We start from the raw sequence: 12781 nt of genomic DNA, 5'->3' as shown, positions 1-12781 counted from the left end.
TGCATTTAGCCAGCATATCCATTGCTTTCTTAGTCTATTCAGATGACAATATTCATATTAAGTACATGTGAAATCTGGGTGTTTTTTTATCTGGGGGGGTTGAAAAGGCAAGGTTCCGACACATCTCTATGTTATCTATTCCCCCAGATTGAAGAAATCCATGGAAAATTAGAAAAGCCAGCACCACTGCTGTTTTTTATTTCATTTCTCAATAGCTGGATTTCATATGAAAACACGACTAACGACAGACACTATCAGGTAAGTAAGGCTCAATATTTTCCCTTTAGACATTACAGTATGCACAAACTTGCATTGACAGACAAGTTTGGAGAAATTAAATACAGGCAGGGTCAGGTTCACTCAATTATGAAAAGACAAAACCTCCCCATCCTGGAAATATTGGCATTGTCATTAACAGAAGAGAGATGGGGCTTGCAAAACTGAAAATGGATTTGGAGGATGGATGGGGTATTGGCGTGGAAAGCTGCTGTTTATATCGGAACAGACACGATGGGAGTTTGGACGTGCTGAAAACCACATCTCTCTGCAATGGCCTTGGTGACAGCACAAGCAGTGCCCTAAGTGGCCGTTATACAGGGGCCAGATTGCTCTTGAAAACTTTGTTTTCCTTCCCATAATTGCTTGAATGAGGCTGAGGGACGAAGCCTGACATGGGGATGGTTTGCTGCGATGATTGACAGTTCACTGGGTTGGAGATAAGCATGTTTCTCCAGTTGTTTGCAGAAAGTCCTGCCTCATGTTAAATCATTTAACTCCATAATCAGTGAGTCACAGATCAAGATAAACACTTGTGCGGAGTCAATAAAACTAATTTTTATTTTTATAATTGGATCTTAAGAGCCACATGATTTTGCATTTAATCAAGACTATAATTTCAGCAGTAAACATCTGATATTTTATTGTAATGAAGAGGCTAAGAATGAATAGAGCCACATTTTTGATTAACTAGAGTTTTGTTGCCAGGGAATTAATCTGTTTTCTCTGTGGGGAAAAAAAAAAAGCAACCACCAACCAAAACCTCTTGAAAATGAGTTTCTCAGCAGGGATAATGAAATGTTGAGTGAACTCCAGCAGCAGATACGTTTCAACATTTCTTTGTTTTCCTGCATTAAGGGGGCAAATGGGAGAAAAATAGGTGATGGTTAAATACTGAATATGGCTATTATTTTTCCTGAACATAAAGTAAGAGGAGAGCTGGACCTAAGACTTCCTGGTCACTGTTTCTGGGTGAGATAAGAGTGAGTTTAACTTGGGCTGTAGTAGCTCAGACCTGTATTCACATAGAAACAGCTCCGGGGTGGGAGTCTGTCCTAGTCAGCTGCTGCTAGATCAGCCGCTGTAGTGATACCTCAGATGATCCTTTGGACCGATTCCCGTCTTCTTCGGAGGCAACGGGTTGATGCCAATAGAACTGACAGGCCAAAAAAAAAAAAGAGCTAACCATACCACAGCAAACTTTGCTGAATTTCTTGCGATTTATAGATGTGAATCCGTTTGTGCACATGGCAAGCTAACGTGTAATTTCCGTGGGTAGGAATAAATAAAGCAACCACTTAGTGTTTTTAAAAGGTTGCTTTCTGTCATTGCTTATGGCATCAGGGGATGTGTTTCATTTCTTTTAAGTCTAAAGGAAGAAAACACTTTTTCTTTGCTAAAAAATGCTTCCACACTTCTGTGATTTGTAATAAGTAACGTGCCAGTTGCCACGTTCCCACTTTAATATGTCTCTTTAGGATGCAGAAAGCTGTGTTCACAGTAATGATAACCGGTCAGCATTAGAAAATCCAAAAGAATACTGTGTATCAGAAGTGGGGATCCAAATGCCACGGTTCAGGCTCATCTGTATTGGTAAGTGTTTTAGGTGTGAGTCATTGAGACTCGCTGCTGCCCTGTGCTTCTGGCAAAGCGGGAAATTCAGGCACCAGGCGACAACACCTGAATGTGCGGGTGCATGACTGTGGTTTGAGGGCTTTGTTGGGGGGACCGTAGCTTTTTATTGCCCTGTTACCTCCGAGCAGAGAGTACAGAAATACCTTGGGGCGAGGACGCTTCGGGTCCAAAACTTCATTTTAGAGTTAAAAACCCAACCAAACGCCAAAGTCCTGTGTAAGACTGATTAATGGTGTAATAAGCAGTTAGGTCTTGCTATTAGAACAGTTGAAACTGTACTGATGATATTTTCAAATTACTTTCTCTGGAAGACGTGCACTGTAATTTTTCTTGTGTGAGTGATGACATATACGGATTGAAAACTTGAGTACAATGATCTGGACTATTCCTTAAGAAAATGTTTGTGGTTAAATGAGGACTGGGTTGTCGTCTTCTCCAGGTCATGCTAAGCAGTGCCTGAAGAGCTCTTCTCACACAGAGGAAGTTATTATTGAAAATTGTCTCCTGTATTAATCATCTCCTCAGTTCTAGGGAGAGGGAAAAGGAAGGAAGAGTTTCTCATCCCTTGAAAAGCCATGTAAAATAGCCCTAAATAAGTTTGCTCAATAAACAAAGTTCCTGTGAATAAGATTCTTGTGCACTAGGTGCCTAAATACTGGATGGAAAATCTTGTATCTGTATTACAAGGTCATAGACTATTTTGTGTTAGTAAGGTGCTCGTATAATGGCTTGAGAAATGAAAACAGTTTCCTGAAAATGCCCCTGTGTTCAGACCCCAATTAGAAAAATTGGGGAAAATCCGTTCAGCAGAGTCCATGTGCCAAAAGAGGGAGAGAATGAAGAGAGGATATGGCTGAGCTGGTTCTATCTGATCTTCCAGTTATTCAGGGTAGAAGACCCTGAATGTAGCAACCCCCAAAGACAATTTGTAGCTTGCCTATTTGAACAAGCAACCTATGGTATATTTTAAGCTACACCTTTTTGTGTAAACCCAACTTTGTATCCTAGAATAGGCATAGCTACTTCTTCCCTGTCTGGTCAGCTACGTTTGTGTCTCATGGAAGCAGTGAACAAGCACTATTTAAATTAAAGTACCTCGATATTTATTTATCACTTCCATGAATTACTTTTTAAAAGAAGATAAAATGTTGTACACATCTTAGAAATTACAGCCAAAAAGTCTTTTCACTTTAAGAGGAAGCCATGAATCCCACAAATCCCAGTCTATTTGTGTTCCTTTTCTAGAAAGCAAGGCAGTTCAAAATTGAGGTGTCCTGCTCGAATCCATCATCTGCCTTAAGTCTAAAACCTTTCTATATATATAAGGTTTATATAAATACATAAAAGTATTCTGTTATGAAGCGAAACAAACACCAGGTTTAGCTTGACTGCTAATTTACAGATATATTCTGCTTTCTTGCTTACTCTGTTTACTATCTTAGTCTTTAAACAATGTGACTATTGTTATAGGAGCTATATCATGAAAGAATGACAGACCATGGATGAGGAGGACCTTTTTCACAAATCATTTCCCTTTGCAATGCTTCTATTTTTCTCCTCTTTAAAATAGGTAAAAAGATTCTATTTTTCCCAGTGCTAGTAAGAAAATCTGTAAAGCAAAGGAATTCTTTGACTCTGGACAGTTACATATTATCTCCAAACCCTCTAAATACAGAAAAGGCATCAGAAGCTTGAACTGGTGTCCCTTCCTGCCTCCTAACAGATCTGCTTCTTTCTTGCTTTGATCAGAGATGTGTGCGTTAACCTTTCCAGTGTTAATATTGAAATTGCTATTTTTGGTTAAGAGAAAAAAGAGGCTTTCAGTCTATTACAGTGCTAAAGTATCATTTCATTTCACAGCCTACCTCCTTAAAAGGTTGTCACAGCAGCCGTAAACCAAAGATTAGTTAAAAGCCATGACAAAAATTGTAATTTTATTCTTAACATTCCCATATATAAGAAAATGGGCGACAAAAGGTTTCCACCCCACTGAAAATTCCTGCTCTCTTACATCTTCTTAACTGACACTTAGTGCTTGGATAATAGTCAGAACATAGGAAAAAAGATTATAGCTTTGCGTTAGTGACACTGGAGTTATGGCTGAGGTGCTTTCATTCTAAACCATCATTTTCAGACACAGCTTTCGGAATATATTTCCCTTTGGGCTCCCATTACACATGCTTGCTTTCATCCCAAAGTGGCTTGGTGGCTTTTTCTTTATTCTTTCATTACATTTTTCTTGGCCATTTATTTGATACCTAAATATGTGGGGGAAAAAATATCTTCACGATTTCATCAATAGTTTGGATTTTGTATTCTGCATGTTGGTATTGGTGCTTCTGCAGAACATCTGCCTTTGATACAGCGGAGGAAATTCCTTTTATAGATAACTATTCAAAGTGCTGAAAACCTGCCTGCTCTCTTTTGGTTTTTACTTCTTGAAATAACCAGAGAATTCTTCCTTAAAAAAGAATCCCAAAGCGTGATATCATGGTTAAAAATGTATATGTGTGCGAACTTATTCATTAAATTGCCCCATGTGAATAGTGGCTACACACATGATTAATAAGAATAGACGATTTCTGATGGTTTAGAGCAGGATTCCCCTCTCTTTTATGGTGTGGTGGGAAAAAAAGCGTCTGTTCCACTAACAAATGCCATAAATAAAAGCCGGACTTCATACACAGCTTCAGTTTTGACTTCCCTAACACTCGCAGACAACAAACCCCCCTTTGTTTGTGCACAGTGTAGATTAGCAGCTTGATGTGGGAAAATGAGGAGGAACTGGGAAAGTCGAATCACTGCGACGGAGCCTCTGTCAGTCCACAACAGTAATAATTTCAATCTCTTGGCTTTCGATGTAAATGGATTAACTCAAAAGATGAATTAACATCGAGGGGTTTTGTATTTTGGCAAGAAACTACCCTGTGTGCTTGCACACATGTGCAAAGAGAGCGAAAGATGAGCAAAAAGAACCAAAGATCACTAAAAACAAACCAACCCCAAATCCTGAGTGGAAAGTTTCTCTAAGGTGACCCTGTTTCATCTCCAGCCATTCTTCAGTCATTTAACATCGTTTATTTGAGAGAGCGTATAGACACTTTACTATGTTACTAAGTACCATTAGGTGCAGATCCAACAATATATCAATATTGTCCATTGAAATTCTGAAGCAAAATGAGATTTGTAGAGCAAGCAAATGAAGAAATAAAATAGTTAATTTGTGCAATATCTGTGTTCCTGGGGCCAACTTTGCTGCAGCGCTTGACCCAGTGGGTACTGGTGGCAGCACCTGGAAGCCACACACACCAAACGTACCCCAGCAAGGTCCTGCTCACCCTCAGGGTCTCTCTGAGGCCACAACTTCACAGTGCAACTGGTCCTGGCAATATGACTGGGAATATGTGTTGGGGAGGTTTTTTCCTATCTTTTTTTAGAGAAATAAACGTGAAGATTTCAGCATTCCTGTGTCTCAGACAGTGGCCTTTTACTGCAAAGCTAGAGCCCCCGAAGCAGGACAGAAACTGATATTAACTTTACACAAATACCATCTTGTTTTCTTATTTTCAAGCTGCCATAGGGCAGGTGAAGGGAAATCCAAGGCTGTGTAGCTCTGCACACTGTGAGCAAAAACCCTGCAGTCGGGAGCCTGAGCACACGGCTGACTGTGCTAAAACAAGCGCCTTTTCTTTGGAATAAGGGTTAGTTACACTAGAAATGCCATAAAAGCGATGGCCTTGAAAAGATACACTTTTCATTTAAAGGAAATATTGAACCTAAGGTATAGTTTCATCCTTTCTATTCCTCCTTCTCCATCCTTTTTTTCCCCCTCTCCTTTCCCTGAAATCTCTCACAGTAGCTTGGTCAACAGCGTTTTCTTGCTTCATTGGTTTTGAAAAGGACTTGCTGTTCCCTGCTGGTAGATTATTTCCAGCAGACTGTCTCAGGTCAATAGTCATAACGTTCTTTGCTCATCTCCCTCTTTCCCCCAACCCAGGCAAAACAAAACAAAAAGATCAAGTTGAACATCAATAAATAAATATATCTATAAACTTGGGAAGTGGTAAAGGGAAGCATGTTGTTTTTTATGAGTATTTCTGGTATGGAACCGTCTTTTTCTTGACAGGTACCTGGTCTCTGCACGTAATTCCCATAGAGAAATTTCTCCTACAAGGCATAAGCAGCGAGGTTCCAGGTTAAATTACCAAAAAATATCAGGACGTTTTATTGGTATTAATTTTATTGCAGTCTTCAAAACCAAATTACTTGCTCTAAGAAGTCAAGGACATGTTGAATGTAAAGAAGAAATTAGCCAAAATAATCATGATCCAGTTGCAGTTACCTTGGATATTAGTTCTTTAGGTCTTGTTTCTACTCTCCTTCAGCTTTATTTTTAGCAGTTTATAAAAAGACGGAAAGGCTAATATGCGTGCATTATAACTCAGGTCTTGTTTGCTTTTCCTAAAGTGTGAAATGAGCTTCCACTTGTAATTGCAGGTTTTCGTGATTGATGGGAAGCTATTTTCTCTGTGAGCAGATACTTCTCATTTCCAGCTCTGCTCAAAGTATGAATAATCAATTAAAAAAAAACACTTGGGGAAAATAATTCAAATTGCAAAGAGGTTCATTTCCTAATGCCTCAGGACAGCAAGAAGTTTGGAGATTACAAGCCCTCGACACAACCGTTGACTCTTCCGCTGACTGGAAGCTGCACATCAAGAGAGCTCCCTGTCATTACGTGATTACAGTGCATTGTTTCCCCAGAAGATACAAGGCATTTTCCCTTTGGGTCTTGCTTATGAATTTTTACAGCTCAGAGAACTGCAAATATGTTTGATAGAGAAGTGTATCTGTGACCAATGGAAATATAAAAGGGGAGGAAAAGTTGCAAGACTTCACACAACACCTGCTCACCTCCCAAAATGCTGTGTCCTTGTGCATCCAGACGTGGCTGCTTTCTGAGGGATGCTGTTTTATCATTGCACACGATGCTGTGTCCTTTGGGATGAATTTTGCAAACTATCAATAGAATTATTTATAAACCAAATTTGTCAGGTTAGCAAAGGCACAGGAATTCAGCTGGTTGTTAAAGATGCAAAGGTATTTTAATGTATTGCATACTGTGCATTTTCCCTGCCTCTATTCCAAGCCAACTCTACTGTCTTGGTTAAGTTATTTGATACAACTTTGCATGTTGTAATACGTAAAGCAAATCTGTTTCCACGAAAAATATGCTGTAAAACCTCTGTAGGCTGAAATGAAGCTTAACATGTCCAAAACATTCCATTTTTTGCAATCTGATCTAGTCCCTGTAAATTTCTGCTACCACTGTTATCATTGTATCTAAACTGGCTGTACATAAGTCATTGTAAACACTTCCTAACAAGTTTTCCAGCACTGCGAATTGCCTTGAAGGCACGTAGGATGTAAACGAAGAGGAAAATAGTGGATTTTCCATACAGTCTAAGTACTATATGAAATTTCAGGAATGCTCTTTCCTATTTATATCCATTCATCTCTTTGAATTTCAATCTTTAAATCATTACCCTTTCTCTCAGGACTGGTGCGAGGCTTAATTCATTAATGTCCATAGAGTGCTTTGAAATCCTTAGATGAAAGAGATTATACAAGTGTGAAATGTTAGTATTAAAGCAAAAATGTGAACCCATAACCTCTCTCTTTCTCTCCTTTAGCTCACCTGTTCATGAAGATCTTTGTAATCATATACACTTACCTTAGAATCGAGGCAAATACATTTTCCTTTGATGTACAGACAATGTGAGGTTGTAAATGCCCTTTTTTTTTAAAAAAGAATCTTTTTCGTATTAACAAAGTTAACGTAAAAACTTCTTAGCTATGTTTTTAATCTTCTATTCACAGTCTCTGTGCTTCCCCACTTAAAATGTGGTCCTGGTTAAATCCAGCTGAATCTTGTAGGGCTGCATCAGTGTTGAAGGATTGATGCTGCTCTCTCCATAGCAAAACAGAAGTTCTTCCATCAGGTTTACGTAACTTCAGACCATAAAATAACTGGCATCACACAATCTTTTCAAAATGCATCATTTGTTTTCTAGATGGGAACCACCTTCTGTGTCCTACCATCGACATTGGTTTCTCTAAAGGATATTTTATATTTCCGTAGGATGATCCATGTTAGAGTGACCTCGGGACTCCAATCTTCTGCTCGAATCAAGGTCAGCTATAGGATCAGACCAGGTTTCTTAGGGTTTTGTCCAGTCAAGGAATATCTTAGCCTGCCAACTTTTATCTGGAGCTGCTAGATCACCCATGAACCCCCCTGCTTCTGTTTCTGTTACAATCTAAAACCTATGGAACCTTTTGGCAATAATACTGAAATTAATACCCCCAAATCCAAAACACCCTTCACAAAAACTCATGTAGATATTACTATTGGGACACAAGGAATTTTTTTTTCCATCTCGACAATTTATCTCTGTAGCCACAAGATTGTCTATGGACCTTGCCAGTAACTTCTTTTTGCCTGCGAGGAAAATCAGAGAGAGCGTAAGAACTGTTAACAAGGCTGTGGGAGATAAGCCAACTGACAAACAGGATGGAGAACTCTATCAGTGGGCAAGAACCCCCACCAAACCTGTATTCAAAGCTCACAACATTTGTGATGTCCAGATCGCCTGTGACAGAGCAGCCGGTCATGTTTTTAAAATGATACCATTTTGGTGTCTCTCATCATCCCGCTGGAGTTCATGTGAACCTTTCTGACAAATGCTGATTTGTTGCAGAATTAGTCCTTTCTGGGGCTGCTGTGCCATCATCCTGCTCTTCCAGTTCAGCCGTTCAAAGTCGGTAGGAAACTCTCATGACCTCTTTATTTGCAGACAGAGCAGATATCTACAAGCCAATTGTGGAGAGCAGCTAGTTTGAATCTATATTTAAATACTCAAAGAAGCATATGTTTATTCAGATTTCTCTTTAAAGTTCAGGCTCTGAAAGTTGCTCCTATATTACATATGCATGTGTTGATATAATCTGGAATTTTGAGTTGATTGTAATATTGCTACTAGATATTAGACTAGAGTTGTTTTACCACCACTTCTTCCTCAAAGGAGAGTTAATCATCGACTTAACTAGAATGCTAATACGAATGATTGCGTTGTTATGCATTTGTTGTTTTATTTAATTTTTCAGCCTTCTAGGTCCCTTTTGAAAACAAGCTTAGCCAACCAAACTTAACAAGCTTTTACTTGAGTTTGTATAGATGTTAAGTAAACAAAATATTTTTGCTGCTAATGCTTGCGGTATTCAGCTTCATTAAACATGTTTATATGCAGCCTGTAACCTTTCTCAGCATATACAGCTAGCTTGGAAGACAGATTCTGTTCAGATAAAAGAAGACGACACGGAAAATGTATTTTGGAGAACTTGTTTGAATGTAGATCTCCCGAGACGCTCTCAAGGTGACTCGTTCAAGCCAAAGGCCTCAGATCTTGAAAACTGCAAGGGGTGTAACAGGTCAGGTTGGCTTTTCTTAGATGGACTTTCCACTGAATATCAATTAATAAGCATTTTGCACTGTGAAGTTGTCTGTGGTTCACAATGTCTCTACAGCTGAGTAGGAGTCCCAGTTACACAGCAGCTGCAGGCTGAGGGTTCGTACACCCCACTTCCCCCCAAAAAAGGGTTTTGTTTCCAATTAGGTGTCCAGGCTCACGGGGGCAAGGAGACGCCAACAGCAGAGAGCATGTCAAGAATGCCACCACATCTGGCAGATGTGCAGGGAAGACCCCGGGAATGCAAACAACTGAGGTCTGCTCTTAGCAAGGATCAAACACATGCTTCTTCCTACCTCTGTTTTATCCTAAAGCACATCATACCAAGATTTTCATGCCATTATGCAAAGTAAGTACTTGATAGTGATGGAATCATAGTGTAGCAAGATGCCACTTGCTAAAAAATTCGGGTATCCTGAGAGAATATACATCCTGGTTAAAGGAGAGAGCAGGCTGCTTCAGCAGTGAGCAGGACGGGTGAAATCCCAGGGCAAGGACTCACCACAAGTCTAACTAACCATTGCAAAGGGTTTTTATTGCAATAACGAGTGACCATGGAAAATTCTGGCTGCTCATGGATACAAGCCATGGATGAAGTTGACGGCTTTGAGGAGTTGTGTGTTCCAGCCATGGAAATACAGCGACAGCTCTGAGGACGAACAAGATGCTCACTAGCAATTACAGTAGTTGAAAGAGGGTTGTCTTAGAATATTTGCACTTTAAATATAAGGCACTGTGAAGCAAATTTTAGTTCAGTTAAACCGCTGTAGAAACACTGCTTTGTAAAGTTCTACTCCATCTAAGCAGCTGTGAGGGATCGACATGGTTCTCACCCAAAAGGTGGGGGTAGCCCTTGTAACGAGTGCAGCATTCTCAAAGAACAGCTGTCCCTTTTCTTTCAAAACCGTAGTTTCATTTTATCAGTTTAATGGTTTTCAGATGACAGCAGAAGTAAATGGGTGAAGCAGCTTCCATTGTTCCATTGATCAAGTGAGTAATTGATGTCATCTTCCAAAAATACACCTTATTTAAAGAAATCTTTAATATTTAAACAAACACAACAATCTCTCCGCACCAAAGAATACAACAGAATACAAAGAATGCCAGCCTTTGGCTGTCCTAGAGGAAACCTATCAGCTATCTCAAGAGTTAATCTTTCAAAGATTGTATTGGATTTCATAAAGATAAAAAGATCCTCAAGATGCATTCTACCCCCAAAAGCAACAACATTTCTTAATGTACATGCATTATACAATAACATCTTAAAAATGCAAAATAAGACATTTTTAAGAATTCATTGCCTTAAGTCAGAACTTAGACGAACATTCAATTTGATTAGTTACAGCTAAAAGGTACATAACGGAGCCTGAAAAATTGATGAAAGCTTTGCTATTTTAGTTTAACATCCCTGTTTTTCTGCTCTCTAAACATCCCCACCATCGCAGCCATCGGTTTTGGAACAGAATGTTTGAGCAGACCCTGCAGCAGACGCACAGACACATGAACTCAGGATTGTCCTGAAATGTCTGTGAAAACACCTCAGGAAATGTTGACTCTTACGCTCTAAGGATCAAAGCTCAATTATCTCAAGTTAAATGATTTAAATTCTTTAGACGATGAATTGCATGTAGCTGTTTATTAATGTTTTGTTTTCTAATTATGGAACTTATTTTTTACTTGCTAGAAAATCTAGTTATGATTAATATTCAGTATTTGCAGACATCTTTTACTGTTTTAGAGCGGAACTTTCTGTGACATTTTGTAGCATCAGAAAACAGACATTTGCAAAGGAACCTCATATTTTCAAATGTTTATGGCAAAGAATGTGATGATGGCATCATGGCTTTCACAGCATTTCAGTACCTTGTATTGCACTGGTAATTAAAAGGCCAGATCCTGCTGTCCGTGCTGAAATCACAACTCCAAGCCACGCTCACTGTCAGTGTGCGAGCTTAATTATTGTGGACTCCGTACCTAGAACTTCCAGCCAAGACCAAGGGCTCGTTTTATCAAATTAAGTCGTCGAATTGCTCCTGGTTTCAGTTCTCACCACTGAGATGAGAGCTCAGGCTTTGATCACTTTCTTTTTAGAGTCCTGTAACTCACCACACGATTGCTTGTACCCGTCTGACAGGCTGGAACACATCGACGGGATGAGAACCCACAGGAAGGGAACAGCTTGTGGTGAAGATGCTGATGTTAGTCGGGAGACCTGATTTTGGCAAGTTCCTCCCATCGGCTCCATTCTGTTTCTGAAATAGAGATTAAAATATTGTCTGGTTGTGGTGTTTCATCGTTTATTTGTTTTTGGTTTTGCTTTTTCCTCGCCTTTATGTGTCTAGATGGTAGGCATTTAATCAATAACAATATGCCTTATCCTTTTTTGATTTATAAAACGCTGAATGTCTCTCTAATCTGAGCTAGAGACCAACATGTATTTGCAGATGACCTTTAACTGCAAAGAGTAGATCTCTGTCCCTGCCTTTCAGCTGAGGAGTGTGAATCCAGTAATGCAAATGTTCAGGTTCTCGACAAGCAAATGAAGCAAAGAGGCGGCTGTGCACCCGTCTTTTCGAAGCTTAAAGCATCACACGTGCACAGGAAAAAGAAATGAAAAAGGTTGCCTGTCTGTAGCTCTCTACAGTCGAGCGTTCTTTCAAAGGGAAAATCCATCACTTTGAAGAATTTACAGAAGAAAACCTCCACAGCAACCAAAGCTGCAGGCAAGCGAGTGAGAGGCAAAACGCAACTGCTGGGAAAAATAAGTAAGGGCCTTTACAGCAGTCCCATTGAATTGCAATTTTCCTTTATCACAGACTAGGCTGTTATAATCTTCTTTTCTACCTCTAGCCACGTATTCTAAAAGATTTTCTAAATGTAAAGATGTACTGTAGAAGCGAAGTTTCTTACTGATGAATCTTCTGTACCAAAACACCACCTTAATTTGCCAAAGAGCGTCATTTCTCATTCCCGTTGTCTGTGTGTGAGACGTGGATCAGATGTGATAAAATGCAGGGGGGTGATGGAAACGTTATTTTCCACGGGTGCTGATGTTCAGCAAGCGCACCCAGTGCCGCCAAAGGCTTCGAGCACGGATGAGACCGAGTCCTGCGAGACACCGTGTCCCCAAAGGTCCCACAGCAGCCCAGGGGGTCCTGGCAACTTGTTTTTCCAGGCAACCTGATTTCCTAGGCTGCTTTTTACAGAGGCAGCGCACTTCAACATTTACATTAAAGAAATGAGATGGAAATATTGTTTGCCGGTGCTCAGTGTTTGCAGACGGCCTGAACACTGGGCTGAAAGTCAACAGCCTTGAGAATAAAGCTAAAAGCAAGGTGAAA

At 39.8% G+C, this 12781-nt stretch overlaps 1 long non-coding RNA gene across 2 annotated transcripts in view; it reads left to right on the top strand.

Annotated features, from left to right (window-relative positions):
- The window catches only part of LOC110365156 (uncharacterized), a 21599-nt gene extending 8818 nt beyond the window's left edge, over positions 1-12781 (top strand). Inside the window, exons 4-7 of one of the 2 annotated variants that reach the window (XR_010473147.1) lie at positions 148-258; positions 1755-1869; positions 9588-9789; positions 11575-12781. This is a non-coding gene — a long non-coding RNA (uncharacterized LOC110365156). Of the gene's footprint in view, positions 1-147; positions 259-1754; positions 1870-7985; positions 9790-11574 lie in introns of both variants that reach the window. The other variant, XR_010473148.1, reaches the window with a different exon arrangement.

Source organism: Columba livia, chromosome 5 (genome assembly GCF_036013475.1).
Source record: "Columba livia isolate bColLiv1 breed racing homer chromosome 5, bColLiv1.pat.W.v2, whole genome shotgun sequence".
NCBI lineage: Eukaryota > Metazoa > Chordata > Aves > Columbiformes > Columbidae > Columba > Columba livia.
This window is presented reverse-complemented; position numbering and strand designations above follow the sequence as displayed.